This window comes from Spermophilus citellus, assembly GCF_964194105.1.
Source record: "Spermophilus citellus genome assembly, chromosome: X".
NCBI classification, from domain to species: Eukaryota; Metazoa; Chordata; class Mammalia; order Rodentia; family Sciuridae; genus Spermophilus; species Spermophilus citellus.
In genome coordinates, this window is record NC_138190.1 from 65,681,328 (window position 1) to 65,698,346 (window position 17,019).

At 36.6% G+C, this 17,019-nt stretch overlaps 2 long non-coding RNA genes and 1 pseudogene across 9 annotated transcripts in view; 1 reads left to right on the forward strand and 2 right to left on the reverse strand.

Annotated features, from left to right (window-relative positions):
• LOC308638797 overlaps nt 1-2,538 on the forward strand; it is a 38,970-nt gene extending 36,432 nt beyond the window's left edge. For all 7 annotated transcript variants that reach the window (XR_014019922.1, XR_014019923.1, XR_014019924.1 and 4 more), the window contains 2 exons: nt 1,315-1,456; nt 1,958-2,538. This is a non-coding gene — a long non-coding RNA (uncharacterized lncRNA). The remainder of the gene's footprint in view (nt 1-1,314; nt 1,457-1,957) is intronic.
• The window catches only part of LOC308638799, a 227,649-nt gene that overhangs the window by 28,674 nt on the left and 181,956 nt on the right, over nt 1-17,019 (reverse strand). The window lies entirely within an intron of this gene.
• Nucleotides 14,290-16,321, reverse strand: LOC308638934 (large ribosomal subunit protein eL30-like; annotated as a pseudogene). The gene is made up of 2 exons: nt 16,295-16,321; nt 14,290-14,636 (listed from the first exon to the last, which is right to left on the reverse strand). The product of its transcript is annotated as a large ribosomal subunit protein eL30-like (transcript).

Sequence of the window (17,019 nt, forward strand, 5' to 3'; positions counted from 1 at the left end):
TCTAAAAGTTGGATTTGAGTGTAGTAGAAAACTTGTCATTTTCTTTCAGAATCCCAAATGTGCACATTCCCTTGGACCAACATTTCCACTAATAGAATAAATATTTTCCAGGTGTATATGCATTTTTCTAAATGACATATGTCTAAGGTTATTCTATGCAGGATTTTTGTTTACAATATAATATATTAGAGTAAAACAATTTAGATGAAGATCTTTATGTTCTACTGTTCATTTAATATTAGTAAAGCAGGGGAGGCTAAACACACATTGTATATATTTGGATATTCATATAATATATGTGGGAAAGAACGCATAGAAACTAATACAAGTTGAATGAAGTCCATCTCCCTTTTATGTTCTTTTTTAAAAAATATTTTTTAGTTGTAGATGGACACAATACCTTTATTTTATTATTTTATTTATTTACCTGGTGCTGAGGAGCCAACCTAGTGCTTCACACGTGTAAGGGAAGCATACTACCACTGAGCCACAATCCCAGCCCCTCCCTTTTATGTTCTAATTGAAGAATGATTTATGGAGCTTATGTGTACTAGATAACTAGAAGAAGACTGTTGTTCTGAGAGAGAGGCACAAGAGAGTTTTAGCTCCAAATTGAAAAGGCATCTGGGAAGCCAGACAATAACGACCACATATTGTGTTATTACATTTAAAAATATCCAGAAGATTGTAATTCCAGCTGCTTGAGAGGCTGAGGCAGGAGGATGGCAAGTTCAAAGCAAGCTTCAGCAATTTAGCAAGGCCCTGAACAACTTAGTGAGAATCTGTCTCTAAATAAATAAATAAATAAAATAAAATAAGTAAAAGGGCTGGGGATGTGGCTCAGTGAGTAAGTGCCCCTGGGTTCAATCCTGGGTACCAAAACACAAAAACAAAATCCCAAACAAACAAAACAACAACAAAAAAAACAATCCAGAAGAGCAGGCATGGTGGCACATGCTTTAGTACCAGCTACTTGGGAGTCTGAGGCAGGAGCATTGAGTTGGAGGCCAGCATGGGCCTCCAGGAAATTGAGAAGAGGCCAATCTATAGACAATAGAAGCATGAAATGATTGCTCAGGGCTGGCAATGAGAATATGCAGTGGATGTAAATGAGCACTAGGGATCTTTCTGGGATAACGGAAATATTCTAAATTTAGATAGTGTTGATGGTTGCACAAGTTCATAAGTATAATATTGAATCGTACAGTTAAAGTGGGAGGATATTATGGTATGTAAATTATACCTCAATAAAGTTGTTAAAAACAAACAAACAAAAAACAAGCCACCATATCTAATAAAAGAATTTTAAAACAGGACTCTGGACTGTGAAAGAAGAAAGTTGACCAAAGAATCAATTGTGAGAGCAGGAGCAACTCCAGGAAACCAATTGTCAGTGAAAATAACCTCAGGATTCATAGAGAGGCTTTGGTTCTTGGAAAGACTTGCAAAGGTCCAGGCAAGTACTTTAATGATCAGCCCCAAACTCCTGTTCTTCCTCAGTAATCTCCCCGTCCTCAGAAGTTATACTTTTAATATAATTAGAACAGGGTGCAATATATGATAGTGGTGTCTGGTACAAAGTAAGTGTTAAGTAAATGTCACCTGTTATTATCTTTTCCATCCAGATTATTAAAACAAGCTCTTTATTCAATCTCCTTGTATTAAGTCTCTCTCATTCCTCTAGTCCATCATTTTACCAGCCACTTGATATACCTTACCTCAAAGAACATGTCACTGCAGCAGGCAATGCATGATGGGCTGGATTGCTCCCTGAATAAGCTGCTGGGTACACTGCTAAGGAAGTCTGGAGAAATGCTTGGAGACCCCGAGTTACCCAGCAATGAATATCATTCGTGTTGAACAAAAGCAGGGACTTACAATGTTTAATTTTACCCAAGCCCTGTGCTCCTGGAAAACAGGGCCAATTAAGAAATACTTTCACTTTTTTGTTTTCTAGGAAACATTGCAAAGAACCACCCTCTCCCTGTTACTTGGGTAAGACCTCCTTGTTTACCTACATATGCAGACCCTCCAAATTCCCATTCTTTGCCTCCCAAGTGATTAGATAAACTGTACTCGCTGACAAATCAGGACAATATACCTGCTCCCTTGATTTGACTAAAGTTAGTTAAGTTTTTCTGCTTACCCCAGGGCCTTTAATTTTGACCCATCCTTGGTTGAGCCAACACACAATGACTCTTTAATGGCTCGTTTCTTAGGGGGAAAAATTCACTGTCCAATCCCCATACTATTTCATTCCAGTTCTCCCCTCCTAGTTCTTTCCGTCCTTGTTCATTTCTCCTTACAAAAGAATAGCTAACAATTTAAATTTAATTAAAAAAGGATAGAGAACTGTGTCCTTAAAAGAACAGGAGATTAGGATACAGACATGCATGTGCATAGAAGAGTGACCATGTTTGAGCACAGTTGGAAACTGGACATCTGCAAGCCATGAAAAGAGGACTCAGAAAAAAACAAACCTACCAACATCTGGATCTCTGTCTCCCAGAACTGTGAGCAAATAAAATTCTGTTGTTTAAGCCACCCAGTCTCTGGTATTTTATTGTGACAGGCCTAGCAAACTAAGACACTTCTCAAATTTGTTTGTTATTCTTACATAGGAGCACTGTGTATTGTTTTATTATTTAGCATATGTGCTGTGAAAGTGAAGAAATATACATGATTTTTTCATTTGAAGCTATGCCCCTCCATGCCTACAGCTTTTCCTGCTTTATCTTCAGATCCCCTTTTTTTTTTCCTTTTGCTTAGTGAATCTCACAGGACAACTTTGAAATAAATAGATGAGTGTAAGGAAATGTAGTAGAGTCAAGGAAGGAGAACAGGGGAGGGGAGGGAAGACGTTAGGGAAGATGGAAAGGGAAAAGGGGGGATCATGAACTGAAATCAAATTCCATGCGTGTATGAGTTTATGGGGATGAACCTAACTACTGTATATAACTGTAAAGCTCTAATAATAAAAAATGAATGAATAAGAAAAGAAAGACAGCCTTGACAACAGAAGACAAAAAAAAAAATTGATGGTCAAATTGATAGAAGTCCTGTACTGTTCTCTTTTCTTCAACCCCTTAAGTGAACAATGCAGCTTGCTTCTTTTCTAATCATACTAAAAAATAATTCCTGAAAGTTGGAGATATTGGATAAGAGGACAGAGAAGGAGTTGGTCATTAAAGTAGTAGCTTGGTCTACTACAAAGTCTTTCTAAGACCTAAAGCCATTCAGTGAGTCGTGAGGTCATTTTCAAGGACAGTTGATATTCTTGGTGCTGCTGCTACTCTTATAAGTGCTTCCTTCTTTGACTTTTTTTCTCTAATAGACTGAATTTGTAGTTAGACTCCTTCATGCCTCACCTTCAGGGCCCTAGTCTTTCTCCTTTTTACCCAGTACACATGAAAAAATTCAAACAGAATGTTAAAGGGAGAGAATTTTTAGTTAGAAAAATCAGATAGAGATATATAACTCAATAGGGCTAAAGCCTCCAATTTTTCCTGAGCTCCACCACTGCTTTTGTTTTTGTGTGTTGTGGATAGAACCCAGGGCCATATTCAGCACAGATTCTATCACTGGGCTACATTCCCAGTCACTCCACACATTTTTTGTTTTTTAAGACAGGGTCTCACTATGTTGCCCAGGCTGATCTCAAACTCCTGGACTCAATCCATCCTCCTGCCTCAGCTTCCCAAGTAGCTGGAACTACTGGTGTGTACCACCATGACTGGCTTTTAGAATATATTAGTTAATTAATTAGTATCCTCTAGCCTAACACCAGGAGCACATCTATAGTTGAACATGTTGAGTTTATTACTCATTGCAGCATGGGCGATGTTATCTCATTTAGCAGATATTTAAGAGGCTTCAAAACAGGACATGGGCTTGTTCTAGGTAATTGGGGGTGGGTTTAAGGAAGAAAGACTCTGGAAGCTGGTCATGGCGTTGCATACCTATAATCACAGCAATTTGGAAGGCTGAGGCGGGAGGATCACGAGTTCAAAGCCAGCCTCAGCAAATAGCGAGACACTAAGCAACTCAGTGAGACCCTGTGTCTAAATAGAATACAAAATTGGGCAGAGGATGTGGCTCAGTGGTCAAGAGACTCTGAGTTCAATCCTCAGTATCAAAAAAAAAAGGGATTTGATGCTATTTAACTCTGGATTTGATGCTATTAAGAAATGGAGATTAGGGGATGGGGCTGTAGCTCAGTGGCAGAGTGCTTGCCTAGCATGCATGAGGCATTCATTGGGTTCAATCCTCTGCACCACATAAAAATAAACAAATAAAATAAAAGCATTCTGTCCATCTACAACTACAAAAAATTTTTAAAAAATAAATGGAGATTATTCTATTATTGGGTAGCTCAATAACTTATCTAAAGGGAAGGATGAGTTTGTGAGGCTAATGTTGTAGTTGGTTAAGAGTGGGAGTTATTTTAGCTGAGAAGAAGACATTTTCATATTTTGAAGATTGTAGAAAGGCATAGTTTTTGTTTGTGCTTAGAAAAATTTAAAGAGTAGTCTTGTTTAATTTTACTTTTTCATAGTCTCAGATTGACCTTGTCTGATGTTGGTATTTTATGAAATTGTTTATGTCCACCAGGAGAATAACAAGACTTTGCTGTGAATAGCAGGCAAGCTTCCAACAGTGTCAAACCAATTCTTGAAAATCAGTGGAGGTTTTTTCCTTCCTCAAGTTCATACACACACACACACACACACACACACACGCATACACACACACATGCATACACATATATATGTATAGGTCTGTATATCTCAACCACTTGGTAACTTTACATTTACTCTGTGTTGTTCCCCCATTCTGTCTCTTTGCTTTATCCCTGGAGCTAACTACTGTCATGAATTTTCTGATTATTATTCTTTTTTAAAGTTTCATATCTAAGCTTAAAATTTATATTGTATAATTTTGCATTTTTTAAATTAAGTAATTCACTTAAAAAGAATATTGTGTTATATATTTTTTCAGGGCTTGGTTTTCTCACATAGTGTTATTTTACTATTATCAATCTATGTTGCTGCATGTAGTTCTATTTCATTCCTTCACATTGTTGTATATTATTCCATTATACAAATTTACCATATTTTGTTATGAATTATTCTGTTCTTAGGAATTTGTTATTTTAAAGTTTTGGCTTTTACAAATAGTGTATATATATATATATATATATATATATATATATATATATATATATCCTTATTATTGACTCCTTCCCTATATATTAAAAGGTTTCTTTTGTAAGAAGAGGAATTGCTAGTTCATATATATGTGAATGTTCAATGTTCAATTCTGGAAACTAATATCAAATTGTTTTCAAAAAAATTTGTATAAACTTACAGTCCTACCAGTAATGTAGAAGAGAACCTAGTGATCCAAATCCTCTCCCACATTTGGAATTACCACATTAGTTTTTGTTAAATGTATGCAAAATGGCATATCATTTTAATCATGATTTGCTTTTCTCAGATCACTAAGGAGAGTTTAATTCCATATATTTTATAGGCCTTATGTGTTTCTTCTTGTGTGAAATGCTTTTTTTTCCAAGTTTTTCCTATTTTTCTATTGGGTTATTTGTCTTTTTATTAGTGGTTTATAGAAGTTCTTCACATTTTCTTGATTCTGATGCTTTAATATATCAGTCATTCAAATGTTGGTGGAGTATGAGGGAAAGAAAGTATTAGCAAATGCAACAGATTGACCCATTTTGCATTAAACAGACTCTTGTACTTCTTTCACAGTAACTTCCCACTTTTCTTAGAATAAAAGCAAAATCCGTACAGTGGAGTATAAACCTCTTGTTATTTAAAAAAAATTCATTTCATGGAAATGAAGATAGCAGAGTGGATCTAGACAGCAACCCTCAAGTCATCCACAGCCCAGAAAGGAAGCAGTGAAAGAATAGGTCACCAGAGAGAGAGGTGGGTGACTCAATACTGGACAGTTTGAGACTTGATGGGACTTGGAGTTTGGTTACTGTAGCAGAAAATAAGGACAGAATTCCTTGACCTCTGTTTGGGGTTAGGGAGAGGGATAATAAAGAGAGAATGAGGGAGAGGGAAGGCACATAAGCTCACTTCCTTAGCAACAGCTGGAAAGAAAAGCAGACCAAATCGAAATGGGACAGGAGCAGCAAAGATAGTGAAGGAGATCATGCAGTTTAACCCAAACTGTGGACTGAAAGCTGCACCTGGCAGGGCTGTCATTTTGTAGAGTGCATAGCTAGCCAGCCTACCCAGAGATGTACAGACCCAAATTAAATCAATACAGCCTTTACCCACCTACAGATAGTAATGAATAAAACCAAAGGGAATGCCTCTGAAATAGGTTGTCTCAGTAATCTGTCTATAAGGAAATTGTAGAGGGATTGCTGCTAGCTGAAGGTTACCAAAACTAGTTGACCCGAGAGCTAATCACTCCTGGGGAATGTTATCCCCAATCTGGTGCTTCACACAGCCTCAGCAGGAGCTCAGGTGATGGCAGACCAATTGACATCCTGTCTCCATCCCAGTGATGGGTAAAACCACAGTGAGCTGTACCAGCCAAGGTCTACAGATGACCCACAGAGAGTCTACACCCACAGTTCTCACAGTTTCAGCCAGCTACCAAATGCTTACATAGTGCCGCCCACCTTGAAGAAGACCCAGCAGAGGGGAGCAGGTGCCTGCAATTCACAACCATGGGCAGTAGGAATTCAGACACAGGCAGGCCAACAGATTCTCCATTTCAGTCACGGGTACAGTACTCCAGTCATCTACATCAGACAGGTTGGAAGCTTCTGCAAAACAGAACACCCACAGAGAGCCTGAAATCACAGGTCCCACGCTTGCAGATGGCCACCAACTCTATGCCACTTTTAAAAAGGCCCTGTGGAGGGGAGCAGGTGCATAGCTTTCCATAGCAGTCAGCATCACAGCCATGAACCCTGCATCCTGTGCCCTTGCACATAATAGAAACAGTTAGCAGATGCATCACAGCACTCTCTAAGCATGCAGGCATGGGCCCTGGGTTGACAAACAAGAAACCACGGTGAGAAATCCATAGCAACTGGGGAAGTAGCTTCTGTGCCGCAGCACCTCTAGGATGATCCACAGCTGCTAGTCTGAGAATTTCCAGTTAATTCAATTCTCATTTAGATGTACAGACCCACAGAAGGCAATTCCTGAAGATAATTCCAAGAAGCCAGTAGAGAATCTGTTGCGTATACAATGACACTATATCCCACAAAGGGGCTTACAGAGGAGCAACTCACAAACACTAGCCACCAACTAGTGAGCTTAGATACAAGCCCACTGACCTGTAACCTGCGCACTCCAAGGAAGACAGCAGCCTTACCCCACCCCCACCACAGACCATCCAATGCCACATCAAACAGACTATAATACCTCTACCTTGGACTGCCATACCTTGTATACTCCGAAATATACATGGGGTAGCCCACAATGGATTTGACAGTGCTGAATGCACAAAGCTACACAACAGAGTAACTGGGCTGCTAAGTCATAATTAGAGACCATCTCCTCTGGCCCAACAGAAAGCTAGCAGGTACCTAAGCACACCAAAGATTGGAGGGGACCTAGAATTGTATTAAAGGTAAGCTGGTGTGATCACTACCTCCATACTCAACAAATTTAAAAGGGGAACAAGTAGAGTAGAGGAAGGGCATAAAGGGGGAGGAAGGAGGGACAGGAAACTGGAGGAACAATGGAATCAAATTATGATATGTGCATATATGAATATGCCACAGTGAATTTCATTTTTATGTTTATGTATAAAGCAATATTTTTTTAAAAAGTAATAAATAGAAATAAGAGTAGTAGAGTATAGATAGAGGAATGGGGGAGGGAGGAGGGGATAGAGGAAGGACTAGGGACTGACATGGAATAAATTATATTCCATGCATGTATGTTTATTATGTCAAAATGAACCCCAATAAAATAAACCCCAATATTATGTATAACTATAATGCACTAATAAAAACATAAAAATTCATTTCTTGTGACTCTTACTCTTTCTCTCTCCTTTCAAAAGTGGGTCCAGCCAGGCACAATGTGCATGACAATAATCCCAGCAACTCAGAAGGCTGAGGCAGGAGTATTGCAAGTTCAAGACCTGCATCGGCAACTTAGAGAGACCTTGTCTCAAAATTTAAAAAATAAATTTTTAAAAAAGGCTGGGGATATAGTTCAGTGGCAAAATGCCCTTGGGTTCAATCCACAGTATTGGCACACAAAAAACGTGAGTTTCATTCATTCATTCATTCATTCATTCATTGTTTTGGCCATTCAATAGAACCTTTTAATCTTTTATTTCTGGGAAATTTTGAGTTCTTTGATCATTTTTCACATACTGGTTTTCTTGGATCTAATTTCATTTTCTCTCTAATTATCTCTTTGCCATTTTGCTCTACTTTCTTGGAAATTTCCTCAATTTAAATATTTCTACTGTTTTTAATTTTTGCTATTACATATTTACCATTTAAAGGCTCTGACACTGTTGCCAGAATTCCTGTCATTCTCTACTATTATTTTTGTTGCATAAATCCATTTCTATCTGAGTATAGTTTTTCAAGTAGTACATACTTATATCTTATCTCTGCTATCATCTTAAATGATTTGGGGGGGGGCACATACTTGGAATTCTAGTGACTTGGGAAGCTGAGACATGGGGATTGCAAGTTTGAGGTCAGCCTCAGCAACTTAGTAAGACCCTCAGCAACTAGGTGAGACCCTGTCTAAAAATAAAAAAAAAATAAGAAAGATCTGGGAATGTAGCTCAGTGGTAAAGCAACCCTAGGTTCAACACTAAAAAGAAAACACCTGCTCTTTCTAGTGTTTTCTATGTGTAGACTGTTTTGCTATAGTAAAAACCAATCCCCAAATTCTAGGATGTTAAAGATAAAATTGATTATATTTATCATTATGTCCTTAATGTCCATTGAGGTTTGTGTGGAGGGTCTGCTCTGTGTCTTCTTCACTTCAGAATCCAGACTGATGGGGAAACCTTATTCTGGAGCCTTAACTGTTGTAAGGGAAGAAAGACAAAGAGGATGTGATGAGGTACACACTTACTCTAAGAACTTCTGCCAGTATCTGATAGAGGCTATTACTGCTCAGATTGCTTTGGCCAAAGCAAGTTGCATGACCACACATAATTTCAAGGGATCGGGGTAGAATTCTAGTATACAATCCCACTATGTGCCCAGAATGAGAAAGAGGACCAGAATATTTATGAAAAGTCCTAGTGATTATTGCCATTTAATTTTACTAGGACCTTGGATTGTTTTTGAAGTTAATTTATTATATTTGACATGTTTTTTCAAAGTGCAGGTTTTGTTTGTTTGGTGGTACTGGGGATGGAACCCAGGGCCTCATACATGCTGGACAAGCACTTTATCCCTGGAACAGACCCCTAGCCCCTAGGGTAGTTTCAAAAACATATGCTATCCTATCATCTTCACAAAGTGCTCTTAAGCATTTGGTTAGCATCTGATTTTATTTGTGCTGGGGTAGTAACTAAGTCTTCATTTACTTTTATGCTTTGACATCTGTTTTTTCTCTCAATGCCTGAAAAGTAATAGTGTACTCTTTTTAATTTTTTTTAGTTGTAGATGGACAAGAATGCCTCTATTTTATTTCTTTATTTTTTATGCGGTGCTGAGGATCGAACCTAGTGCCTCACTCATGCTAGGCAAGCACTCTACCACTGAGCTAAATCCCCAGCCCAATAGTGTACTCTTAGAAGTCAAGTTTATTTGTGCTTTATTGTTTCATCAATAGTTAACATCTCTCTTTCCTCTCACAACTTTTTTATGGGGATAAGCTCATTTAATTATATGTCACTTGATTACATTAATAGGACCTTGTATCAGACGATTATTTTCTAGGCTAATAAGTATTGTTGCTGTGGGGATTTCTAATTTCTATCTTTTAAGTATTTGATGATATTTAGACTTTTGTTATCATTTTGAAAGAATTTTTACCTAATCCTTGCCTTTAGACCCTGTCTTTGTTTTATTAAATATATCTATTACTTAGCGAAATGGCTTCGTCAGAAGATTTACATATTTTCAGATACAGAAATTAGAGCATTCAGTATATTCTCATGTACAGTGGTCCAGTGGACAATTAAAAAACAATGAGATGCTATGGTCTCCTAACTAAAAAAAGAGAAGATATAATACAAATGGTACATTCACCTGTGGCTAGTGGCAGACCAAACTGGCAAAATCCTGATAAAAGTAATTTATTCACAAATGAAGAATTACAAAGCTATTCATTTCTATTGGCCCAGTAATAATATCCTTTTGAGAATTTAGGATTACTTTTAAAAACTAAAAGTTTTGAATCTCAATATTTTCCTTGAAAACTGAGAAAAAACTTAATGTATGCTATATAATGTTAAAAACTAGCAAATATTTAATTTAGTATATAGGCACTGATGAATACTGAATGGTTTCCTATGAAATTTTAATAATTGTATTTTAGACAGATTCCAACATTTTGTTTCCTGTGGTATCTAGTGCCTGGATGGATGATAGTTGGAAAAATAGATGTCTTATTTCCATTCATGTGATTGTTCATGGGTGGGTCTCTACTGAAACCTATTGTAGAAGGTTTTTTTGATAAACATGAAGTACTCAGGAAGAAGCTACTTTAATCTGATTATTCATGATGAGGATTACCAACAAGCAATACATATAGTTGTCCTTCTCTTAGGCATCTTTATTCTCTCTGGGAAACTTCAGAGCTTACTATTGTATTAGGTGGCACTTGTAGAACTGATAGATTCACAATTTGTTTTTTCTTGGAATATTCATAGATCCTCATTTGCATGGGATTTTGTTTTTATTTTTTTGTGTCAATTTACATTAGAAATAAGCAAAAGTCCTGAGTTCAGTGGCACACGCCTGTAATTCCAAAGGATCAGGAGGCTGAGACAGGAGAATCGCGAGTTCAAAGCCAGCCTCAGCAAAAGTGAGGCACTAAGCAACTCAGTGAATCCCTGTCTCTAATAAGAAAGAGAGAGAGAGAGAGAAGCAAAGGTGTATAAACTACTAAATCATAGGTCCGCAAAATAATGATGATGATAACTAACACTTTATTTAGCTCTCTCTGTGAGCAAACTACCATTTATGTGCTTATTTATATACATATGGTTATATATAGTAACATTTATAGATTTTTGCATATAGGGGAATTGGTATACAAGTATGTACTTCCATGCTTTGGCAACTGAGAGCACCTAGAAGCAATGCTATCCCAGTTGTAATCAGCACACCTAGCCATTATATCTTAGTTTCTAAAACTATACTTCACTTAAAGGAACAAGAGCTCCTTGAAGAAATGGCAAATTCAACTACTGAGTTAGGAAATATATCAGATGAATGTGGACCATGCTGTTGTATGAGAAAGTAAGGAAGTACTGGGAAAAAAAAGAGCCTAACCTAACCCAAACCAAACAAAATCCTACAATGATGAGATATGTTAAAGGGACACAGCAGCCAACTTAAAGGGCTCAAAATTGACAAAGCTCCAATGATTTGAGTAAGAATATAAAGGTTATTTCCCATGAATTCATTATGGTATAAATGAATTGTTGAATGAAAAAATAAATTGATTAGAAGAGAGAAATCTACCATGCAGAAGAATTCTAAATAATTGTAAGGATACTTGGCCCTCTTAAGTAGAAAAGCATAACTCCCCAGTCCTTAAATATGGGCCATACATTGTGACTTCCTTCCAAAGAGTACAGTATAGAAAGAAGGAAGAAATTTACTTTGGAGGGAGAAATTTAAGAAGCACTGTGCTAGCCAGTTTGTTAAAGTCATCATCAAGAGTGATAAATCATATTGATTTTAAGTATCCTTGATACAATATGAGAGTGGCACTTTCCCTCTGTGGTCCTCCATCTCCAATCTCATAGTCCTCATATATTCAAGAGAAAACCAGAAAAATACCAAATGAGAGACAGTCTGCAAAACATTTGGCCAGGAATCTTCAAAACTGCTAAAATCATCAAAGACAAGGAAAGTCTGCAAACTTTCACAGCCGAAGGAGCTTAAAGGCACATGATGTAATGGGCATCCTAGATGAGATCATGGAACAGAAAAAGGTTACTTCATGTTATCACAAATGACAGTATTTTCTTCTTTGTTAAGGTCGAATAGTATTCCATTGTGCACATATACCACATTTCCTTTATCCATTCATTCATCGGTGAACACTTATATTGATTCCATAGTTAGTTAAAGGATATAAAATTTCAGTAAGACAGGAATAATTTCAAGAAGTCTATTGTATGTCATGGTGACTATCACTAATAATATATTATATACATAAAAATTGCTGAGAGTAGATTTAAAGTATTCTCACCATAGAAAAAATAATATATAATGTAATACTTATGTTAAATAGCTTGATTTAGCCATTCCATCATATGTCAAAGCATTTTATCAATTAAAAATGAAATACATCAAATACAAAGAAAATCTCAAAATATGAGCTTTAATTGATAATAATATATCAATATTTCCTCATTCATTGTAAAAAGTATACTAATAGAAGATATTTATAACAAAAAAGTGATGTGGGCTATATGGGGCCTATTATCTGGGATTTTTTTCCATAGATCTAAAATTAGTCTACAAACGAAGTTATCAAAAATATGCAAAAGGGCCTCAAAAATACATTGGAAGGTGCTATTGAGGTCTGGATTGACCTTGACTGAAAGTAAGACCCTTATAAACAAGGATCCTGTTTTCTATCCTTCTTTGTATCTTTTTCAAAGCCTTTCTCTGAGACCACCATGGATTCTAAGTATGTGAAGCCTTATCTTTACCCTGGAGTTGTCTCCATTGAAAGCCTTTTATCCTGATTAAGACTCTAATTTCATAGAGATAGAGTAGGTAATGTGAGTTTAAAATGGAATTTTAATCACCAAGAGGAATTATTAAAGTATTTTCATTTCAGCCTCACCCCTGTCCCCATGTTGTCCCCTTCCACCTCAGGTTTCCTTTTAATTTTAGTGAACAGAGCTCCTGGCTGCATCACCATAGCAACCAACAGCAAGGGCCAATTAAGTTATAGCTGTGTAATTAGACACCTAAGTTGATTATACAGCCCAGCATACTGAATGGAGGAAAGAGACTGACAGGAAAGAAAATAAGACAGATCTTAGTTGGAGAGTAGTGGGCAGCTGAATATCCAAATTGCAAACCATCCTCCACCTTGATTCCATGGGAGTCATCAGCCTGGGTGTTAATACCATATCATGTGCCCTCAAACATTAGGCCAGAGGGGGCACCAGTGTCTTTTAAGAAAGTATATAGGGCATTCCTCTCTCCTACCGTATCCCCTAATACCCAGATGTGAGCATACTTTCTCAATGATTTGTTTTCCAAACTGTATTCACGGTACTTAAAGCCTTGTCAGTCTCTTACTGCTGCCTAGCACTTCATGTAGACAGATACTTACACAGCCATCATGGTGTCCTAGGAACCACTCACAGCTCTAACATATTTTGTGGTCTGGTGCTGGTGTCTTCCTCAGTGTAGGACTCTATTTCCCCATTTGTATAGTGACCAAACTAGTCTAAGATTCTAAGATCCTATAAATGAAGACCTTGGCCTCCTATATCCCTTGAACCTTGCCAAAACTTACATGTTGACAAAATGAAGAGCCTTAATTAGGTGAAGAAATTTAGGGCAAATAATTGAGAGGTGATTATACAAAAACCAGGAAACCATGGAAATATGACTTTCTGTAGGTAGGGTTTACTGGAATATAAATATAGGATATAGTTTTGATTTCTCTCTTCTGTGTATAGTAAGTCAGTTCTTTCACAGGATGGTGAGGAGAGATACAATTCATATATCATACCATCCACCCACTTGAAATGTACAACTAAATGATTTTGAGTATATTCATGGAGTTGTGCAGTCATATAGCTATCAATTATAGAATTTTTATCACCCCAACAGGAAACCACATTTCTTTTAGCAGTGACTCTCTATTTTATTCACTCCACCCAGCTGTAGGCAAACCCTAATCTACATTTTCTCTCTATGAATTTGCTTATTCTAGACATTTTGCATAAATTAAATGATAACATTTTTAGTCTTTTGTGACTGGCTTCTTTCACATAGTATGTAATGTTTTAAAAGTCCATCCCTGCTCATTTCTATTTGTTTTAATTATTTTCCTTCATTCTTTTTTTAAAACAAGTTCTGCCAAGTTTTATTAAAGAAAAATTTTTCATGTTTCACTTTTCACCAGTCTGTTCTGGAATGCTTCTAATGATATCAGAATCAACTGGATCAATGTGCTCACTCTGTAGTATTTTCTGCATGCTGTGCCCAATTCAATATTATTGCCACTGTAGTGATGGACACCAGTTTTGGCCAACATGGCATAGGACTCTATTTCAGATTTCCTCAAATCTGGGCAATTGATGGCAAGGATGACCAATTTCGCTTTGCCCTGTCTGATCATCTTCAGAGTCTGCTTGTACCCCAGTATATACTTTCCACTTTTCATAACAAGCTAGAGCCTAGAGTTGATCAACTCCAAAGACTTTTTCATCTTTTTTTGAGGCCACCATCTTCCTGCCTTAGATGCAGGATGGCCCCCAACTAAGAGCAGCTGTCAAAATGGCTGGAGAGCTAGTATTTTCCTTCATTCTTGAAGGAAATAAATAGAATTACATGATATGGACATGACTCATTTAGGCATTCATCAAATGGATATTTGGCTTATTTCCAACTTTTTTGGATATTATGAATAATGCACTTGCAAACATTTGTACAAGCATTTGTGTGGACATATCTTTTCAAGTCTTTTGGTTAAGGGCCAAAGATTGGAATTGCCACCCAAGTCTCTCAGATTATAGTCATGTGCCACCATTGCAGGCTGAATTTTTTAATCCAGTTATTAATTTTTTAGTACCAGAATTTCTGTGTGGTTCCTTTTTAAAAATGATTTTTCTTTGTTGATAATCTTGTTTTGTTCATTGTATCATTACTCATTCCCTTTAGGTCTTTGTTCTTTTTTAATTCATTGAGCATATTTAAGATAGTGATTTTAAAGTCTTTGTTTTGTACTACATTGAAAGGCTATGTCTTCCTCGGGGATGGTTTCTGCCACTTGATTTTTTTTTCTGTTTTTTGTTTTCTTTTGTTCTGTGGTTTTGGGGATTGAACCCAGGGCCTGTGCATGCTAGGCAAGTACTCTACTAACTGAGCTATATCCCCAGCCCCCTTGATTTTCATTTGAATTGGGCACATTTCCTGTTTCTATGTCTTGTATTATTGAAAATTGTATATTTGAAAAGAATGGTCACCACTTTCAGCTTTTGCAGACTGCCTCTGTGCCTGGGAAGACCCTCCCATGCCAATTAGCAGTATGTTTTCCAAGACTTGGGATCAGCCCAAGATGAAGGCTTAAAGTCTTCTAAATTATTTTCTTAGTATGCATCTTACGTTACGTTATGCACGTGTATTTTTCAATTCTCCCATATGCAGAACTGCTTTAAAATATCTTAATTTCCAAGACTCTCACCTCAGTTTCTCATGAGGGCCATAGGTGTTCTATTGTACTACTCTTCCCATAATCTCTTTCCCTGGGCATATGTATGTCTTTAGTCCCCTGCAGCTTTCACAAGTAGTGTCCATTTCATGGCTTTTTTCAGCCTGAGATTGGAATTATGCTGATTTTCTTCATCTGAGTTCTTAGGTGAAACAGAGAGCAGTCCTCCAAGTAGTCTCCACACAGATTAGAATATTATAAATAAGGTCTGCTCTGTTCCCTCTGGTTTTAAGAAGGGAATTAGGAGATGGGCCAATGTTTCCTCCAGAGTGTACCATGTCATATCAAGGAAGGGATGGGGCAATGGTGAGTAAAATGCCATAAATTTTCTACTGCTTTGAATGTAGTTTTAAATTGATTTTTTGGGGGGGCATTATATTGGTTATGTAGATCTTTAACTGTTTTCCAGATATTCTATAAAGCTATTTTATCAAGTCTCCAGTTGTTGATTTTTAATATTTCTGTAGAGAATTGAGGCCCTTACCTTCCTAGTCTGTCATTTTGCTGTCATCACTCCTATATTATCAGTTTTTTTCTGTCGTTTTGGTATCAATATTATGGTTCCTTAATAAAATGAATTGAGAGGATTTCCATCTTTTCTATGTTTGGAGGAAATAATTGTAATCTTAGAATTAGCTGTTCCTTAGCTGTTAAAAATATACTATAGTGTTAAGAATATTCACCTGTAAAATAATCTGTCCATTGAGCATTTTTGCCAGAGGTAATCTTTGGGTAATGTTTATATTTTATTTATTTTGAATGATTCCAGCTTTCTGTTTTTTGATAATAAATTTTGATTTCATATGATATGTAGGAGATATTAATCTAAGAAGCCCATGAGTGTATAGAAGTTTATACCTCTTCCCCAAACAGAAATTCCATTTCTTTCTACCCCTTCATTGTGTTTATTTACTTCTGTATTAAAATAATATGTATGTATGTATATGTGTATGTATATGTTAAAAGTAGAGGAGTACAAAGCATGTATCACCTATAAATTCAGAGTTACAAGTTCTAAATGAATGGAAATAATTGAAATTTATCAGTATACTAAGAATGTGGTTTAATCCAGGATAACTGGAATAGTTACATATCAGGAAATCTATAAATTCACTTGATTTATTTGAAGTCTTCCTGATAAATTTATAACTAAGAAAAGGATGGAATTATTAAAAGACTTTTATATGTTAAAAAAATCCGCACAACAATATTTCTATTATTACACAGATAAATAAGCATGCAGAGCAGAGATACACTAAACAACTTTCCTAAATCTATGCAATAAGACACAATTTAAAAAATCATTTAGGGGCTGCAGATATATCTCAGTTGGTAGAGTGCTTGCCTCACATGCACAAGGCTCTGGGTTCAATCCTCAGCATCACACAAAATTTAGAGGTAAAAATTT